The 19,445-nt window shown below is 41.3% G+C and overlaps 1 protein-coding gene and 1 pseudogene across 1 annotated transcript in view; both read left to right on the top strand.

Annotated features, from left to right (window-relative positions):
• The window catches only part of RAD51B (RAD51 paralog B), a 516,647-nt gene that overhangs the window by 108,464 nt on the left and 388,738 nt on the right, over positions 1 to 19,445 (top strand). The window lies entirely within an intron of this gene.
• On the top strand, positions 1,011 to 2,381 carry LOC102769880 (annotated as a pseudogene).

Below are 19,445 nucleotides of genomic sequence, written 5' to 3'. Positions count from 1 at the left end.
TGTTCAGTGTGCTCTCACAGAGGGAGCTCTGCTCAGCCACAAGCCAGGCTGACGGTTGCCAGTACAGCGGTGGTGGGGGGAGCCTCTTCCGCCGCCTCAGCAGTGTTAAGGATGTCCGACTGCAGCTTAGACCTGCTCCCCACTGGCAAGTGGACATCCCCCAAGGGCCCCTGGGCTGCTAGAGGGATGTCTGACTGCAAGCCTATGCCAAATTCCCCGGGGAGCGGGCCTAAGCCAGCAGGTGGACATCCCCCGAGGGGTCCCAGACTGCGAGAGGGCACAGGTCGGGCTGAGGGACCCCCCCGAGTGAACAAATTTTTGTGCACCGGGCCTCTAGTTTGAAATAATGTTTTTATTAGTTGAGACTTGACTGCTGTTCGTGTCACTGGGAGGAATTGACCTCCAGGTCAATTCGCTGTGAGGACCATCTGCGACTACACTGGGATAGATGCTGTACAGGAGACACCCCTATGGAGCAGGACTTGCTTCATTGGGGCTTTGGTGCTCACTGAGTCTACCCCTTGAGTGTGTCGCTTAAAGATGTGTAGAGCTGTAATCTGGATGGTGTGACAATGACCACTGAGTACACTGGCTCTTGGGTCTCCAGGGAGGAATACAGTCAGCCACTGCCTGGGGCCACCCAGCAGGAGCTACAGAGAGATTTGAAGATTCTTCCTCTTTGTATTCTCTTTGTATTGGGTTTGGAAATGCCCAGATGAGGTCCAGCTATGAAGCAAGGCAGGCTGGTGCTGGGTCTTGGGCCTTTTATTGATAGATTTGGGGCTCCCTGATGCAGTTGTAGCTTGTTTGAGAGTGTTTAGCCTTAGGAAGGACAGGCCATTCATATGCATATGCAAAAGCTGCTGCAGGCGCCAAGTGGAAGCTGCTGTGAGAGGCTGGGAGTGGTGGCCAAGAGCCAGGCAAAGGGGGTGGGGGACTCACACCATGGTGGGGGTGGAGCCTGAGCCATGGAGCCGGTGGGCTAGGGAGCTGGTGCCCCGGCCACAGCGATGTTGAGCTATGCCTCCCCCTACCCTTCCGACCTGGTAGCATTCTCTGAGTGGTGGGCTTGTCTCCCCCAGCTAAACTGTGAGTGCCCCATGGCAGGGACCCACTTCTTTGACATTCACCGACATTTATGTGCTATGTGCCCAGCTTCCGTGGGAGACACAGATTTTATCTATGGAAAGGGGAAGTGCTCTAAGCAAGGTCCACCAGGAGCCCAGGAGATACATTTTGGAGGTGAGAAACTTGTGGATCTGGAAGAGGCAAATCCATTCTTCTTTAAAGAGTTTCTGAAAACCAAGAACCTCAGCCTGTTGAAGAGGACACGGACAACAGCAGGCTTCATTCGAAGGAAGCCATGAGGCACTCCCTGGGCCTCGACTGCAGCTCCCCACCCTCCCAACCCGCGGGCTTCAGCCTGGAGTTCCAGCAGCCATTTTTCAAAGACCCAATTGGGAATAGTGGCCTCCTGGATGAGGATGAGGATGAGGATGGGTAGAACGGCGCTACCTGCCATCCACAATGGAGCAGACCCACTTGAGGGTCTGGACCAGCACTTCTCCCTGCAGCACACATATCTCCTTCTTCTCCAGCCCATCGGAGCTGGCAGGGCCCAAGCCTCTGTCTCTGTGGGCACTGAGTGACTCCGACTCCAGAGTCTCTCCTGTGGCAAGTCCCAGTGCAGACTTTGCTGCCCATGGAGAGTGTCTGGGGGACAGGCACCTTCGGACGCTGCAGATCAGTTAGGAATCACTGAAAGACGAGAACTCGAAGCTCAGGAGGAGGTACAGAGCTTCTGACAGAGGTACAGAGCTTCTTTGAGATGCAAAGCGAGATGGTGAGGACACTGGAGCAGAAATTAGAAGCAAAAATGATCAAGGATGAGAGTGACTACCACGACCTGGAATCCGTGGTCCAGCAGGTGGAGCAGAACCTGGAGCTGATGACCAAACATGCAGTAAAGGCGGAAATTCACGTCATGAAACTGAAAAAAGTCATAAACTTGCTCCAGGCGCAGGTCTCCAACTTCAAGAGGGAGAATGAGGCCCTGCGCTCAGGTCAGGGCGCCAGCCTGACGATGGTGAAGCAGAACACGGACGTGGCCCTGCAGAACCTGTGCATGGTCATGAGCAACGCGCACACCTCCATCAAGCAGCTGGTTTCTGGAGCCGAAACACTGAACCTTGTTGCTGAAATCCTTAAATCCATAGACAGAATCTCTGAAATCAATGAGGTCGGGGAGAAGGAGTCTTGAGAAACTTCTAGCTCGCAGCTCTGTTTACATCCTGCAATCACCACTCACTGGATTTGAAATGCCATTGTGTCTTTAAATATGCAGTCTTCCCAGTAAAGCTGTTTATCACGAGATGCTAATTTCATGACTGAGAACAGTATTATTAGCTCACCTCAGCCAGGAGCAGCGGAACTAGTGAGGTCACCGAGGTTTCTGTCTTGGTGAATCCTTCCTCCTTGGTGAATCCCTGCATTAAGATCACCATCCACTGGAAGAGGTGTTTATAAAAGCCACCGATGGTTTTAAGTACTGAACATGGAAACAGCAGTTCTGTGATATGAGTCTTCCATTCTTATTCCAGAACATTCATTCTAAGATAAGTTTGATCGATTGTCCTTGATTTCACAAGTAAAGGAAAACAGTAAATGAGCTGAAATTCAAATGATTGCATTGGAAAGGGCCTCGTGCCTTTTTGCCTTTGCTCAGTGCCCCTCTGGCTCAGTCTACCCCTTGCAGCCTTCACAGGGGCGGCCCCTGTGACTGGTGGCCTGAGTGTGGGCACCCCATGTGGTTGGATGCTGCTATCCTCCTGCAGGGACCAAGGTTGGCTTGGATTCTACACTGTGAAACCGTCGAAACATGTCTCTTTAGGGGGCCTCAGGTTTGAAAAAATGTTTTTGATGTAGTGTTTTGATATATGTTCTAAGCGGTCCTTTGTATAATAAAGTTGAATCCAGAGGACGTGCAGAGCCTCCCAGTAGCACAAGTCTCCCGCTGCCTTTCCAGCCACTTCTGACGGAGGGAGGCATGACATGCACTCAGTGCCTTGTGGCTGTTTTCCTGCAGATGTTATTTTTTAAAATTAATGTTCCCTCCTGTTCAGATTGACAGCTTTCTTAATAAATTTTAAAATGCAAAAAAAAAAAAAAAAAAAGCTGCTGCAGGCAGTGTGGGTGGGGTTGTAAATTGGATGAGGCAGTTCTTAGGGAATCACCAGGGTGGAGCAAACATAAACGGCTGCCAGTCAGCCCTGCAACCAGGGAAGTCCCAGCATAGAAACCAGGGAGGTGCCCAGCCCTGTGCGCACCTCCATCTGGGAGAAAGCCACCCCGCCAAGTTCCGCCCTGATGCAGACAATCCAGTTCCTCCTGGTATGTGCCTATGTCCCCTGGAACCTCGCCCGGCACTGGAGCTCAGAGGAAGCAGGACCTTGTAAGTTCAGTTTGTGGTGCCGGCCTTTTAAAGGAACAGTTGGGTCTCCAGCAGCCTCTGTGTCCCTGAGCCCCAGTCCGCACTGGTTTTTATAGCCCATAGTTCTTACTGCCCTGTAGGGATTTCTTTTCCCAGCTCTGGGACCCTGGGCTGGGGGTCTGGTGTGAGGCTGGGACCCCTTGCTCCTCCAGCGGCCTCCACAGAGACGATCTCCCGCCCAATTGAAAAAGCAGCTCGTGTGGGTGCCAGACCAGCCTGTTCTGCGCCTCTGCACCTTCAGCCAATCTCAGTGTGTTTCCAACTTCTCTAGTTGTAGAACTTCCATTCAGCCAGCTTTCCAGTGGTTCTGGATGATGGTTGTTCTGTATTTAATTGTAATTTTGATGTAGTTATGGGAGGTGGCGAGTACAGCTGCCATCTTGCATAGGACCAAAGAAGAGTTTTAAGAAAGGCTGTAGTTCATAAGATTTGTTTATTGATATGTTTAGATGGCTATGAGGTTCAAAAGATTTTAAGGACATATAATAACATGAGATTACTTGAAAACAATACAAACCAATATAGTGTTATCAGGTGCTTGATGATGTAACTAGTCCACAGAGTCTGTAGAACAGCGGTTCTCAACCTGTGGGTTGCGACCCCTTTGGGGGTCGAACTACCCTTTCACAGGGGTCGCCTAAGACCATTGGAAAATACATATATAATTACATATTGTTTTTGTGATTAATCACTATGCTTTAATTATGTTCAATCTGTAACAATGAAAATACATCCTGCATATCAGATATTTACATTACGATTCCTAACAGTAGCAAAATTACAGTTATGTAGTAGCAACAAAAATAATTGTATGGTTGGGGGTCACCACAACATGAGGAACTGTATTAAAGAGTCATGGCATTAGGAAGGTTGAGAACCACTGCTATAGAAGGTCATTGAAAGCTTGTGTCATCAGACATGCAGCTTCATTTGAGAAACTGATAGTTGTTTGGGATCCTGTAACACATCCATGTTACTTACTCAAACCCAGTCTCCCTTATTTTTCTAATACAAATATGTAAGGTTTTAGAGTAACGGGATCTCTTTTGTCAGTATAAAAATATTTCCTGTGTCAGAATTCAGATATTTATAAATAGATACTCCTGCTTAAATGTCATTCTTTTAAATTTTATTGGATCTCTTCCCAGTACTTGGAAAATATATATACCTGAGCTGTTTCTTCTGATCAGCTTCTACTGTGGACACTTAGTTTGAAGTCATATTGGAGTAATTTGAGGAAAAGTAGAATTTGGCAGATATTATTGCATTTGAGTAGCCATCATAAAATTTAGGTTTTAAACAGGGTATGGCATTGTTTAAGCTCAACTTATGATAAATAGAGTTTGTCAATTATGTAGTAATACAAGTTCAAAAGTGCTATTTTTATAGGTGATAGATTTTTCTCTATGGTTAACTGCTCTGTTTTGTTTGTACTTAATACAAATAAATTTATATTGTTTTGTCTTTGGAAGTAAGAAATTTAGAGAGTCATACACAATATTAAAAATGTCAAATGCCTTGAAATAATACTTATAAATTTTCAGGGATTTCCAAAAACAGAGGATGTAAGGTGGCTAGCTGTGCCTTTTTAGTGATTGGGTTGGTTACTTTTCTCGATCACTGTTCTAGCTAATTAATTTAGCAAGGCAACTCATTTCATTAACATGATATGGCTAATACCTTAGCTACTAGTAACCAATTCAAATCTATTCTCAGTCCGTAAAGAGGGCTGTCTATAAACCTATACTTATTATTCCTTACTTAAGCTTTATTTACTTTTGTATTACTAAGAAAAATGAATAAAACACTTTATATATGAGTTCATTTCCTCACTCCAATACTCATTCCAATTTCTAAGGGCCTTCTGATGTATAGGCTCTCAAAAATCTTTCCTCTTCCAATTTGAATTTAAGTAATTAGCTTCTTCCTAATTTGGAACCTCAATTTGAAAACTTGTGTGTTTGATTTGGCATTAGGGTGGGCATCTTATTCTTAAATAAGATCATGTAACTTTAGTTTTCAGTGATCACAGACCTGTTTGCCAAGCAGCAACTTTATAGCTTTGAGGAAACTGGAAAATAAAATGTCTCTACTAAGATTGTGATTCTCCTCGACAGTCACTTTAACTAGTTAGGTATGGCTGTACCAATTTCAGTTTAAACAACTGGACTCTGAACCTGCTTTTGTTCTGATTAGAAGCTTATTTATATATTCGGGAATACAGAGGCACAACCTGTTAACAGCTGTAAATTTGGTTGATTAAGCTGTGTGTGAACAAATTTATAGACAAAGAAGAATATGTGATAAAGACTATATATAGCCTTCAAAGACTAAAATATATATTATCTGTCCTTTAAGAAAAAGTTTGCCAACTCCTGGTTTATATTAGCAATAGTCATAATGATGATCCATTACAAGGATTCAAAAAGTGCCATCTGAATCAACAAAGCAAGATGAAAGTATGTTTTTTATAGCTTTAGTCTTGGGATATTTTATTTCTGATTTGCATAGGAGGTATAAATTAGAGATGATACAGTATCCTTATAGGATTTTTAGGAGTGTTAAGTCATGGCTGTTTACAGTACTTTATACATGGAGGACAGTAACAATTATTGCTGCTGTTACAAAAATATGTGTATTCTTGACAGTTGTTTCTACTTTGTTTTATGAGTCTCTGTTTTATCTCTGTTCTTTTTGAATAACATTTAATTTTATAATAGAGAAAAATGCTTCTCAGAATGATAGTTCGCAGCCTCTTTATTGCATTTGGAATTAAAGAGAGAATGAAGGGAAAATTACATAAAAGTGGAAGACAACAAGCTGGGGATTGGATTACAAAATAATTAACAGGGTTATGTGCTCTCGAGGGTGGTTTCTCTTCTGAGGGATTTGAAAAGAGGCATTTTAAAAGTGTGTTAACCTAAGTGCACAGAAACAATGGACAGGGCTTGCTTAAGGCAAAGGTCAACCTTTTACTAAAAAAGTTAATTTGTCTGGAGCGTGACAACCCACCAAGGAATTTATGATCAGATCACCCTGTGAAGTTACTTTCCATAAAACCCCTTTTCTGTCCACATCACTTTAAAATCTTTTTTTATTTCAGCTGAAAGGCAAATCTTAAGTGTAGCAGTTTTATACTGCAGGATATCAATGGCAGTGTAACAAATTATCCCAAAATTTAGTGGCATAAAACAATCAGTTATTATGTTTACAGATTCTGTGGATCAGGCATTTGGACAGGGCACAGACAGGATGGCTTCTCTTTGTTACAGTGTCTGAAGCTGGAAAGCTAAAAGGCTGGGAGCTGGACTATCGGAAGGCTCATTCATTCATATGTTTGGCAGTTGTTGTTGGTTGTTGGCTAGGAAAACTCTAGTTCTCTCCACATGTGTCTGTCCTTGTGATCTCTCCAAATCGACTAATTTGGGCTTCTTTAGGTGGTGTCCGTGCTCTTTAGAGTATGCATGCCAAAAAGAGAGCCAGGCAGAGCTATATTCTTCCTATGGCATAGCCTTGGAAATCCCAGAGCAACATTTCTATCCTTCTCTGTTGATCAAGGACATGAAGTCACATGTCCATCTGTTCAGGGGGGAAAAATGGACTCTATCTTTTGATGGGGAGGAGCAAGGTTCTGGAAGAGCATGTGGAATCAGAAATATGCCTGAGGACATTTTTGGAAATTCAATTTACCACAATTATATAACTTAATTTAATTAATAATTATACATATATGCACTTAATCTATATGCCAGTTATTCCAAGTACTTTACAAATATTGATTTATTTAGTCCATAACAGTCTTACTTAACAGATGAACAAACTGAATCAGGATATGGAATTAACTGGAATACAATTTTCTCTGACCTTGAAGGATAACAAATAAGTTGTGATTTTTTAAAACCTTGCATAGTATTTATTTAAACATTTAAAAATATTTCAAATTCATATTTATTTATTTTTGTATTAGTTTGATTTGAGAGGTGTGGCTTCTAATAAGTAGTTTTTGAAAAAGTCTTTATTGTTGAGATTATTACAGATGTCCCTCTTTTCCCCCGTTACCATCTTCACCTGGTTCCCACTCCTCCTCAGGCCTTTGCCACCCTACTGTCTGTCCATAGGTAATGCATATCTACATATATAAAAGCCTAAGCGACCATTGCAAATGAACGACTGGAATGACCAGTCGTTATGGCATGCACTGACCACCAGGGGGCAGATGCTCAATGCAGGAGCTGCCTCCTGGTGCTAGGTGCGCTCCCACAGTGGGAGGGCCGCTCAGCTGACTGACATGTTCTGGCAGCCCACCAGCCCAGCAGCAGCCACTCACTCCCGCAATAGCCCTACAGGTCCAGTCTCTGGAAAATGGACCAGGCACCAACGGACCAGCGCTGCCTGCACAATCCCGACAGCACTGCCAGCCTCCTGGAAGTCGGCCTTGGGCACCATGGCCACTTCCCCTTCCTAGACAGTTTGCAAGGAAGAAACAATATAAAAGCAGTTGTCAGGTGGCTCCTGGCAACCTGCATGAACATCAGCAGGAGGGATCTGGATCCCAGGCCGGCAAGGGCATCCAACCACCCACCTGGAAGGCTGATCACATCTCGACTCCCCACCCCAACTGGGGACCTCACCCAGGCATGAATTCATGCACCGGGCCTCTAGTATGCATATAAGATCTTTGTTTAATCTCTTCCCGTCCCCCAACCCCTCTTCCTCTGAGAATCGTCAGTCTGTTCTATTTCCATGCCTCTGATTCTATTTTATTTATCAGTTTATTCTGTTCATCAGATTCTTTATTCATTTATTTTAACTTTTAGATTCAATTATTGATAGATATGTATTTGTTGACATTTTGTTATTCATATTTTTTTATCTTTTTTTCTTCTTCCTCTTCTTAAAGAATACCCTTTAGCATTTCATATAATACTGGTATGGTGGTGATGAACTCCTTTAGCTTTTTCTTGTCTGTGAAGCTCTTTATCTGACCTTCAATTCTAAATGATAGCTTTGCTGGGTAGAGTAATCTTGGTTGTAGGTCCTTGCTATTCATCACTTTGAATATTTCTTGCCACTGCCATCTGGCCTGCATAGTTTCTGTTGAGAAATCAGCTGACAGTTGTATGGTAACTAACTTCTTTTCTCTTGCTGCTTTTAAGATTCTCTCTTTACTTTAGCCCTAGGCATTTTGGTTATGATATGTCTTGGTGTGGTCCTCTTTGGGTTCCTCTTATTTGGGACTCTCTATGCTTCCTGGACTTGTAAGTCTATTTCTTTCACCAGGCAGGGGAAGTTTTTTGTCAATATTTATTCAAATACGTTTTCAATATCTTGCTCTGTCTCTTCTTCTGGCACCCCCATAATTCAGATGTTGGTACGCTTGAAGTTGTCCCAGAGGCTCCATACACTATCTTCATATTTTTGGATTCTTTTTCCTTTTTGCACTTCTGTTTGGGTGTTTTTTGCTTCCTCATATTTCAAATCGTTGATTTGATTCTCAGAATCCCCTACTCTACTGTTAAATCTTGTTATATTATTCTTTATTTCAGTCAGTGTGTGCTAAATTTCTGATTGGTCTTTTTCCATATTTTTTGGAGTTTTCTAAAAGATTTGTGAGTAACCTTATAACAGTGATTTGAACTCTATATCCAGTAGTTTGTTTTCTTCCATTTCTTTCATTTGTGACATGCATCCCTGTCTCTGCATTTTGGCTGCTTCCCTGTGTTTGTTTCTATGTATTGGGTAGAGGTGCTATGTCTCCTTGAGTTGGTAGAGTGGCCTTGTGTAGTAGGTATTCTATAGAAAGAGCCCAGTGGTTTAGCCTCCCCAGTCATCTGAGCTGAGCAATGTAGGTGTGTCCCTTTGTGGGCTGTAAGCACAATCTTGTTATAGTTGAGACTTGATTGCTGTTGATGTCACTGTGGGGAATTGACCTCCAGGCCAATTGGCTTGTGAGGACCAGCTGTGACTGCAGTGGGAGAGCTGCTGTGCAGGAGACACCTGTATGGAGCAGGACTTGCTTCCGTGGGGCTTTGGTGCTGAGTCTTCCCCTTGAGTGTATCACTTATGGATGTGTAGAGCTGTAATCTGGTATGGTCTGACACTGACCACTGGGTACACTGGCTCTTGGGTCTCTAGGGAGGAATACAGTCACCCACTGCCTGATCAGCTCCAGCAGCAGTTACAGAGAGATCTAGAGATTCCTCCTCTTTGTATTGGCTTTAGGAGTGCCCAGATGAGGCCCAGCTGTGAAGCAAAGCAGGCTGGTGCTGGTGCTAGGTCTTGGGCCTTTTATTGATCGGTTTGGGGCTCCCTCACCCAGTTGCAGCTTGTTTCAAAGCTTTTACCCTGAGCAAGGACAGGCCTTTCATATGCAAAAGCTGTTGCAGGCAGCGTGGGTGGGGTTGTAAATTGGAGGAGGTGGGGTCTTAGGGAATCACCAGGGTGGAGCAAACATAAATGGCTGCCAGTCAGCCCTGAAACCAGGGAGGTCCCAGCATAGGAACAATGATCCCTGTGAGCATGATGGTCTGGGAGAAAGCTGCCCCGGAGTTCCTGCCCTGATGCCAGACAATCCAGTTCTTCCTCATATGTGTCTGTGTTTTCCAGAGCCTTGTGCTGGTTCTGAAGCTCAGAGGAAGCAGGATCTTGTAAGTTCAGTTTGTGGTGTTGGCCTTTTAAAGGAACAGCTGGGTCTCCAGCAACCTCTGTGTCCTTGAGCCCCAATCCACACTGGTTTTTCCAGCCCATAGTTCTTACTGCCCATAGGGACTTCTTTTCTTAGCTCTGGAACCCTGGGCTAGGGGGTTTGATGTGGGGCTGGGACCCCTTTCTCCTCTGAGCAGCCTCTGCAGAGATGATCTCCCTTCCAATTAAAAAAGTGGCACACATGGTTGTCGGACCACCCCATTCCGTGCCTCTGCACCTCCTACCAATCTCAGTGTGCTTTCTTCTTTATTTCTCTAGTTGTAGGACTTCCATTCAGCCAGATTTCCAGTGGTTTTGGATGATGGTTGTTCTATATTTTAGGTGTAATTTTGATGTGGTTGTGGGAGGCGGCAAGTACAGGTATTTACCTTCGCCACCATCTTCAAATCTCTCTAATAAGTAGTTTTTTAAATGAGTGCAGCAGTCAGCCCTCCAAGATCCCATCCTTATGTACCCTTAGAGCTGGGTTATGGTGAATGAGTTGGAATTCGTTCAAGAAGCAGTGCTCAAATGAATCAATAAGTTATGAATACTGTTCTGTTTGACAACAATCTTGTACTAACTTACCAAATTTAATTGATAAATTTATTCTATGTCCTTTTAGGAAAACAAATACAGTATCTTGGCCTTGCTGTGATAATCTTACCTAATGGCTATCTTTTCCTTCGTTGATATTGAAATGAACAGTGTGAATCCTTGTTGTACATATTTCAAACCCTGTTTTGTTTTGTTTTTTTACATCCATTGATTCTACCTTGTAGATCTAGTAGTCTCTGATTAAGTTGCTTAGAGGCTTTTCACTCTTGTTTGTCCCTCAGAACGTAGTGGTGCTATTTTAAGGTTGGGCCAAAGTGACTTTCACCCTGGTACATTTGTGACACAATTACTATATCTCCTAGTCTCTACTACACATATAAATATATAACAAGCATAAAGTACACAGATAAGAAGAGGGTATCCTTATTAGATGATCAAAACTCAATGGAGTGTCTAACATTCTTTTGGAATATTTACATATTTTTCTTTCTAATTGGAAAATTGGGATAGTCTTTTAAAACAGATACTTGATTAGGAGAACATGTAGAAATTTGCATAATCAAAACCCTATCTGAACTAACTTATTTTATATTTTTAAATTTAGAGATCTAAGAGAGAGACCTACACTATACTGAATATGAATGAATTGATTATATTGATTGAAATTAAACTTTGAAGGCTTTATAATAATGTGGGAAAATGCCATATGTTTAAGTGGGGAACAAAAGGAAAAGATAGAATATCTAATTCATATGAAATGATAAAAAATTTAAAAATATATAGAAATATGCTAATTAGAGGGGAAATGTTAGGGTTTGGAGAAGGTGAAGAAGGTATAGCTGTGTTCTTTTCTTTGTCCTCTTTATCATTTTCCAAGTTTCCAGTAATGAATGTATTTTATATTTATAATGAAAAAATAAAATTTTTGTCACAAAATCAAAGTATAATTAATAGTTCTAATTTTTTTTGTTGAATTAAAAGGCATTATTAAACTAGATCTTTTCTGTTTAGAAGTTATATGTTTTCTTCTAACAACAATACAATATACAAATTGAATTTGCTTTTTATAGAATAATATTGGATTTGTTCCCCCCATAGGCTATCATAGATTTCCATGGAAGAGTGAATTTTTATAAAAGCATCCTACATTAAAATTTTTTAAATGTTTTTATTGATTTCAGAGTGAGGAAGGAAGAGGGAGAGAGAGATAGAAACATCTATGAGAGAGAAACATTGATCATGCCTCCTGCATGCTCCCTACTGGGGATTGATCCCACAACCTGGGCATGTGCCCTTACCAGGAATGGACCTGGGGACCTTCTGGTGCATGGGATGACGCTCACCCAACTGAGCCACCCTAGCTAGGCCTTCATTAAAGTTTTTTAAGCTCCAGAATTATCCATTTAAAAAACTGCTTAGTAACCCTGCCAGTGTGTGTACTGTACGAACAAGTTCACTGCCTCTAGTCTCCAGCATACTTCGCACACATCAGGCAGCACTCCTGGGAGAAGCCCTTCAAATACAAACACTGTGGCAAATCATTTGCTTACCACGCAGCCCAGGACAGCCATGTCAGCTGCTCACACAAGGAGGGCCAGGGCCGCTCTTGTGGCAGCTGCAGAAAAACCTTCCCAGATAAAGACGCCCTGTGCTCCCACACCAAACTTCATGAAGACTCCTAGCCCTCAGAGAGGCTGGTGACAAGGAGGAAACTAAGGACTTGGCTTCTGTCTTTATTTTTCTTATGTATGTGTGTGTCGTGTGAACAAATGATGGTTCTACTGAGAGAAGAAACAGAAAAATGGAACTGACCGATAAGCTGCAATGATCAGATTTATCAACTATGGTTTTAACAGATTTTGAAGAAATGTTTTTCATCTTTTCCAATAAGAATGAAATTTTGTTGAATTTACTGATAAATAGTGAAAGCTGTCTGTTAATAGTTCTTGAGCATCCTGGAAAATCAAAAACCCGAAGGGGGGGCATATTGAATTTCTGGGGTGAAAGAGAAAGCCTTTTCTTGTGTCCCCAATTGTAATATGGCTGTGGACATCACCTGTTAAGTTTCTTCACTGAATAAATTCTTTGAAAATTCACTAAAAAATAAAAATAAAAATACTACTTAGTAGTTCTGTACCTATCATTATAAGAAAATCAAAGATATATTGTTCCAAAATAGAGGTTGGGTCCTCTGTGTCCCACAGTCCTGTCTAATCCATTCATTGTTAAAATTTTATTTGACCATTTATAGCTCTTCTTACTTTTGTGAAGAGATTTTTCAGACCGTTTCAAATTATCTTCAAATTCAAGCAGATTATCTAATTTCACACACTGCCAGAAAAAGAGTTTTAAATTTTTTCTGTACTTTTTAAGTCAATAACTGGTTAACTTTAGTAGACAATTTAGGAAAGCTAAGCTTCTGTGTAATTTTCCCTCCCCCCCGCTAAAGATGTGATGAGACAAAACACCTGTGGCACACCTTATAGAAGGAAATGCTTTCTTGGTGACTTTTAGAAGGTACTAATTTAAATGTCAAAGTAAGTTCTTTTAAGGTTTTTATCTTTAATTCAAGGTTGTAATGTCTCTTACCACTTCATTTACTTAATTTGGATGGGTTTCAACAAGGATTTGGTTTAAAAGTAATTTTCTATATGTTTACACAGGAGAAATGGAAGCATTTCATAATCTCTTGAACTCAGCAATCTCTCCCCCCAATTACTTTTTATTATTTCTGTGGTTTTCTCATGTACTATTATTAACTGTTTGAATTATCCACTTGTTTATTTGTCTGGATCTTCTCTCTAAAATACCATAAACTCCTTGTAGCAGAGACTGTGTGTGCTATGAGGTATATAATGTGTAGTAAATTTTAAGTAAGACCAGGTTCAGAGTCTGACTTTCACTTACCAGCTATGGGACCGTGGGTAATTATTCTTCTGGTCTCAGGCCTCTTATCTATGAAATGCACACAGTAATCTCTAACTTGTGGGGTTACTGAGAAGATTAGTGATAAAATACGTAACATTCCTGCCTATAGTAGGCCTTCAATACATAATTAGTTATGTATTCAGCAATAATTGAGTGAATGACGTATATCAGTATGCTTGGGCTGCTAGCAAAAGTATCATAAGCTGGATACTTAAGCAACAGAAATTTATTTTCTCACAGTTCAGGAGGCTTAGAAGTCCAAAATCAAGATGCTAGCTAACTTATTTCCCCTTCCTGGATTGCATATGGCGAGCTTCTCACTGTGTCCTCCTCACATGATGGGAGGAGAGAGAGAAGAAGTAGAATCAAGTTTTTTGGTGTCTCTTCTTATGGCCACTAATTCTATCATGCGGGCCCCACCCTCATAGCCTAATTTAAACTTAATTACCCCTCAAAGGCCTTATCTTTAAATACTATCACCTTGGGGGTTAGGACGTCAATACACACATTTTGAAGAGACATGTTTAAGTCTATAGAAGACTGCTTCAGGGAAATCTTGATTACTAAAACAGCTATTAAAAACACACACAATATTTAATCATAATCAAAATAGTTTAGAGAAATTGACCATCAGATTATAAAGAAGCCTTGTAAGGAAACTGAAAAATAGCAAATAAAGAGATGGGCGCAAACTCTATAAAGTATTGATTCAGTGGAGAAAAGAGTGTCAGAAAATTGGCATGGTTGACAGTGGCAGGTTCTATAGGGAATTCAAGTGAAAGATGGTTGAGAATTGGTCATCTTTGAATTTGGTCATGATTATTATTTACCAGTTTTCCTGGGTATTTTTTATTTTATTTTTAAAATTGATTTGAGAGAGAGAGGAAGGAGAAAGAGAGAGAGAGAGAAAGTAGAGAGAGAGAGAGAGAGAGAGAGAGAGATTTGTTGTTCTACTTACTGGTATTTATTCATTCATTGGTTACGTTTTGTATGTGCCTTGACTGGAGATTGAACCTGCAACCTTGGTATATCGGGACAGTGCTCTAACCAGCTGGCCAGGATCTCTATTGGTATTTTTTAATGATCATTGTTTATAAAGGTGTAGGGCTGAATATATGACATGCTCGAAGGAAAACTGTTTAAAAAGTAATTGCATCAGTGAACATATAACAAAAAAAGAGAGATCTATCTTACTGCTTGCTCCCTGCTTCCTCATTCCTAGCATCTTGCCTCCTGGTTCAAGCCATGGAAATCATAGCTGGACAGAAGGAGAGAACAAGAAGAGTATGCCCCTCCCCTTTCAGAGCTCCTCCAGGAAGTGGCACATAGCACTTCCTCTTTGGTTAAAATTTAGTTACATGGCCACCACTAACTGCAAGAGTAGCAATCAGTAAACACTGTCTTTTGGTTGGTATTATCATGTATCCAGCTAAGAATTGGGGTTGTTATTACTAGGAAGACGAGGAAAATGGGCAATGAGGACAGTTAGCTATTATGCTGCAGTAATCATTTTTATTTTGAAGTATTGCAATGTTTATTAGGCAGTTGATAATTGTTGGCTTTTTCTGTTTTTCATTCTAAACAACAGAAAATTTTAGTTGCTTTAGATCACTCATGGAATACATTTTAGTTACTAGTCTGGATCAACAGAAGGTGATGAGTGTGGCCCCTACCCCTGTTTTGCTTTTCTTTCTCAGTATTTAAACTTTCAATGTCCTTTTCAAAATCATTTAAAATTATTATTTTACAGTTACACTAGAACGCAGTTTCTTTTAGAAAAAAATCAGAAAATATAGAGGACTAAAAAGTAGAAAAGTAAAACTACCTATAATTTTACTATCCGTTGTTAGCATTTCTGGTATATGCCAGTTGAGACTTTCTCTCCTTTCATGTCAGAATTCATTGTTTGCATGTAGTGGGTACAGAGATTACGTTTGGGAAGATGAAAAAGTTTGGAGATAGATGGTGCGATGGTTGCACATCAATGTGAATGTTTCATGCTACTGAACCGTATACTTGAAAATGGTTAAATGGTAAATTTTACATTATGCATATTTTACTGTGATAAAAAAATTTATTGTTTGCAGAAATGAGATCATATTCAACATCTTATTTTATAACCTGCATTTTATACTCAACAATGAAAGAGAACCCCTTTCCCCATAAATAAATATGTTTTGCACTGTTTTTTTTTTGTGGCCAAATATTTATTTTATCCTTTGGATGTGCCACCTTTTATTGAGGGCAGTGTTAAAGCAAATAAAAAGGAGTATTAGCCCTTTCCTTTCTAAGTGGATTCACAGAGAGCTTTGTGATGCATGGCAGAGGACTGGGGAAATAACCAGATGGTGGAAACTGAAAACCCCCCTGGGTCCTTAAACTGTGTCTGCCTTGTTCGAATGACTCTCTAAATAAACTGCTTTACTGTTCTGATGTCAACATGGCAGCTTCGCTTTTTTTTTTTTTTAGCCAAGTATAATTTTTTTTATTTGTCTAAAAGGATGTTTATTCCAGACCACTGGTTCTCTTGGATTCCTTCCCTACTAAGTTAATGTCATATTAGAGGAATCACGGCAAAAGAGAAGCATAGATGGAGAACATCCCACCTTGAGAAATGGTTCCTTCACACAAGGATCGGATGCCAGTGATGGCAGGCTCGTCTGAAATTTCAGCATCGGTAATACACTCCTAGGAGGAGAGTTTCCTCCGGCTTGAGGCCTGGCTCTCCCCGGAAGCATTGCCCCTGTAGCCTTTCTGAGGGGATGTCATCATTTCCCTCACCTTCACTGTCACAGGATCGTTGTCCTCCTCGGTCCCCTACCACTTACAGACCACCGTCTCTCTGCCTGCTGTGAAACATTCTGCTTCTTTGAGTATACTTTTGTTACTTAGCTAAACCAACTGTTATTTCTTTTCTGTGCTATCATGCCCCCTACTTTATTCTTTGTCTTCTTATACAGTAGTCCCTCCTTATCCATGGAGGATATATTCCAAGATCCCCAATAGATTCCGGAAACTGCAGATAGTTCCAAACCCTATATATACTATGTTTTCGTGCTATATGTATATATCTATGATAAAGTTTAATTTATAAATTAGGCACAGTAAGAGATTAACAAAAATAACTAATCATAAAAGTAGAACAATCATAACAATGTGCTGTGATAAAAGTTGTATAAATGCGGTCTCTCTCTTAAAATAAGTTACTGTACTGTACTTACTCTTTTTCTTGTGATGATGTAATCAACCAGATGAGATGAAGTTAAATAAATGACATAGGCATTGTGACTCCGCAGTAGGGTACTATAAGGGTTACTTAACACAAGCACCGTGATACCAGGACAGTTGGACTGATAATTGAAGTGGCTATTAAGTGACTAAGGGGCAGAGAGCATATATAGCATGGCTATGACGGACAAAGGGATGATTCATACCCCAGGTAGATGGAGCGGAACGGCCTGAGCTGTCATCATACTTCTTAGAATGGTGCACAATTTAAAACTTAAACTTATGAATTGCTTATTTCTGAAAATTTCCATTTAATATTTTCAGGCCATAGTTAACTGGGGGATAACTAAAGCCCCAGAAACCAAACAGTGGATAAGGGGAGGGACTACTGTATTTGTACCGCCATTTCTCCCATTCTTCTTCTTTTACTACCCTGGTCTTTCCATTAAAAAAAAAAATCACATCTTTGAAACCCTTTTCTTCCATGCCACTTCCATACCCTCTTTTTACCTCTCTTCTGAAATTCAGATGATTTCCTCTTTGGCCCAAATTTCTTTCTCTTTCCAGTATTATCTTCAGCCTTATACCATAATCCCAATTGCCTAAAATAGGACCCAATAGGTAGTGGGCACTCAGAAAATTTTGTTCAGTGAATGAATAATAATTTCAGTATTTTCTACTCTTCTCAAATGTCTTACTCATTAATTCTGTCTTGATACTTGGCAAATGACTAGTTTTAGGTCAATAGAAAGATAGAAATCTTTAGATGGAAAAACTTCCTTATCTGCCATCAAAAGTGTAAATCTCCCCATGTGGTTATTTGTCCTCTGTCCCTTCTGTTATGAAAATAGATTTTCCTTCAGTTCTTAAAGTCTCATCCTTTTCCACCATTGAGGGATCTTGATTTCTCTCTAATCCATCTCCCAAATCCTGTATGTAGTCTAGTGATTATGAGCATTGGGCTTTGTAATCAGAGATATTTAGATTCAAATTTGAGGTCTGTCTCTGTGAAATCTTGGGTATGTTATATAATCTCTCTCAGTCTCTGTTTCCTTGTGAGTTTGTTTGGAATAAACATACCAACGTCATAAGGTTGTTGTGAAGATTAAAAGAGATAATATCTTTTCCCTGGCTGGAGTGGCTCAGTTGGTTGAGCATGGTTGAGCGTTGTCCCATACACCAAAAGGTCACCAGTTGTATTCCTAGTCAGGGCACATGCCTAGGTTTTGGGTTAGGTCCCTAGTTGGGTCCTGTACAGGAGGCAACTGATCAATATTTCTCTCTCTCATCAAGGTTTCTCTCTCTCTCTCTCTCTCTCTCTCTCTCCCTTTTCTCTTTCAAAAACCAATGAAAACATAGTAAAAGGGCAGGAGCAGGGTGGAGTGAGGCAAAGGCGTGGGGGTGGGGGTGGGAATTAGGGAGCATTTATAATAGAGTCAACAATAAAAACTTTTTTTAAAATTAAAAAAAAAGGTAATATCTTTAAAATGCTAAGCTCTGCCCTAGCCAGTTTGGCTCGGTGGATAGAGCATCGGCCTGCGGACTGAAGGGTCCCAGGTTCGATTCTGGTCAAGGGCACATGCCTGGGTTGTGGGCTCGATACCCAGTGGGGGGCGTGCAGGAGGCAACCAATCAGTGATTCTCTCTCATCATTGATATTTCTCTCCCTCTTCCTTCATCTCTGAAATCAATAAAACTATATTTAAAAAAAAAAAGTGCTAAGCTCTGTAGCTGGTACAAAGCACTCAGAAATACAGGCCCTTGTATTATTATTATTGTTATTATTATTATTATGACTACTCCCCTTTCTACTGGCTCCTAAGCTTATTACATTTATCTTTAAAAATGGTTCTAGTTTGCCCTGCTGGTGTGGCACAGAGATTGAGTGTTGACCTATGAACCAGGAGGTCATGGTTCGATTCCCAGTCAGGGAATATGCCCGGGTTGGGGCTTGATCCTCAATGGGGGACATGCAGGAGGCAACCAATCGATGATTCTCTCTTATCATTGATGTCTCTCTCTCTCTCTCTCTCTCTCTCTCTCCCTTCATCTCTGAAATCAATAAAAAAATATTTTTTAAAAATTGTTATACTTCGACTAGGAGGAACCAAGATGGCGGCATAGGTTAACGCCGGAGTTTGCCGCCTCGAACAACCATTTCAAAAGTGAAACTAAAAGACGGAAGGGACATCATCCAGAACCATAGGAACGGTGGCTGAGTGGAAGTCCTACAACTAGGAGGAAAGAGTAACGCATACGGACACTCAGAGGAGGCACAGTGCTGAAGTCAAATTCTGAGGTGCGGAGTGCGCGGAGCGGGCGGCGGCGGAGGGCGCGGTTGGCGTTTTCAATCGGGGGGGAGGCTCAGGCTCTCAGCTCCAGTTCTGGGCAAGTCTCTAGGGACCCAGACTCAAACGGGAGTAGCAGGACTGTCTGGCATCGGTCGGAACTCGAGGGCAGCTTTCTCTCGGAGGCACTCACAGAGATTGCGGGGGCCTCTGAGGACAGGACTGAGAGCAGCCATACTGCTCGCTGTCCCCCCCCCCCATTGATCCCC

The sequence above is a fragment of the Myotis davidii genome, unplaced genomic scaffold, assembly GCF_000327345.1.
Source record: "Myotis davidii unplaced genomic scaffold, ASM32734v1 scaffold17, whole genome shotgun sequence".
Taxonomy (NCBI): Eukaryota; Metazoa; Chordata; class Mammalia; order Chiroptera; family Vespertilionidae; genus Myotis; species Myotis davidii.
Note: the sequence above shows the minus strand (reverse complement) of the source record. Positions and strands in the feature narration are given on the sequence as shown.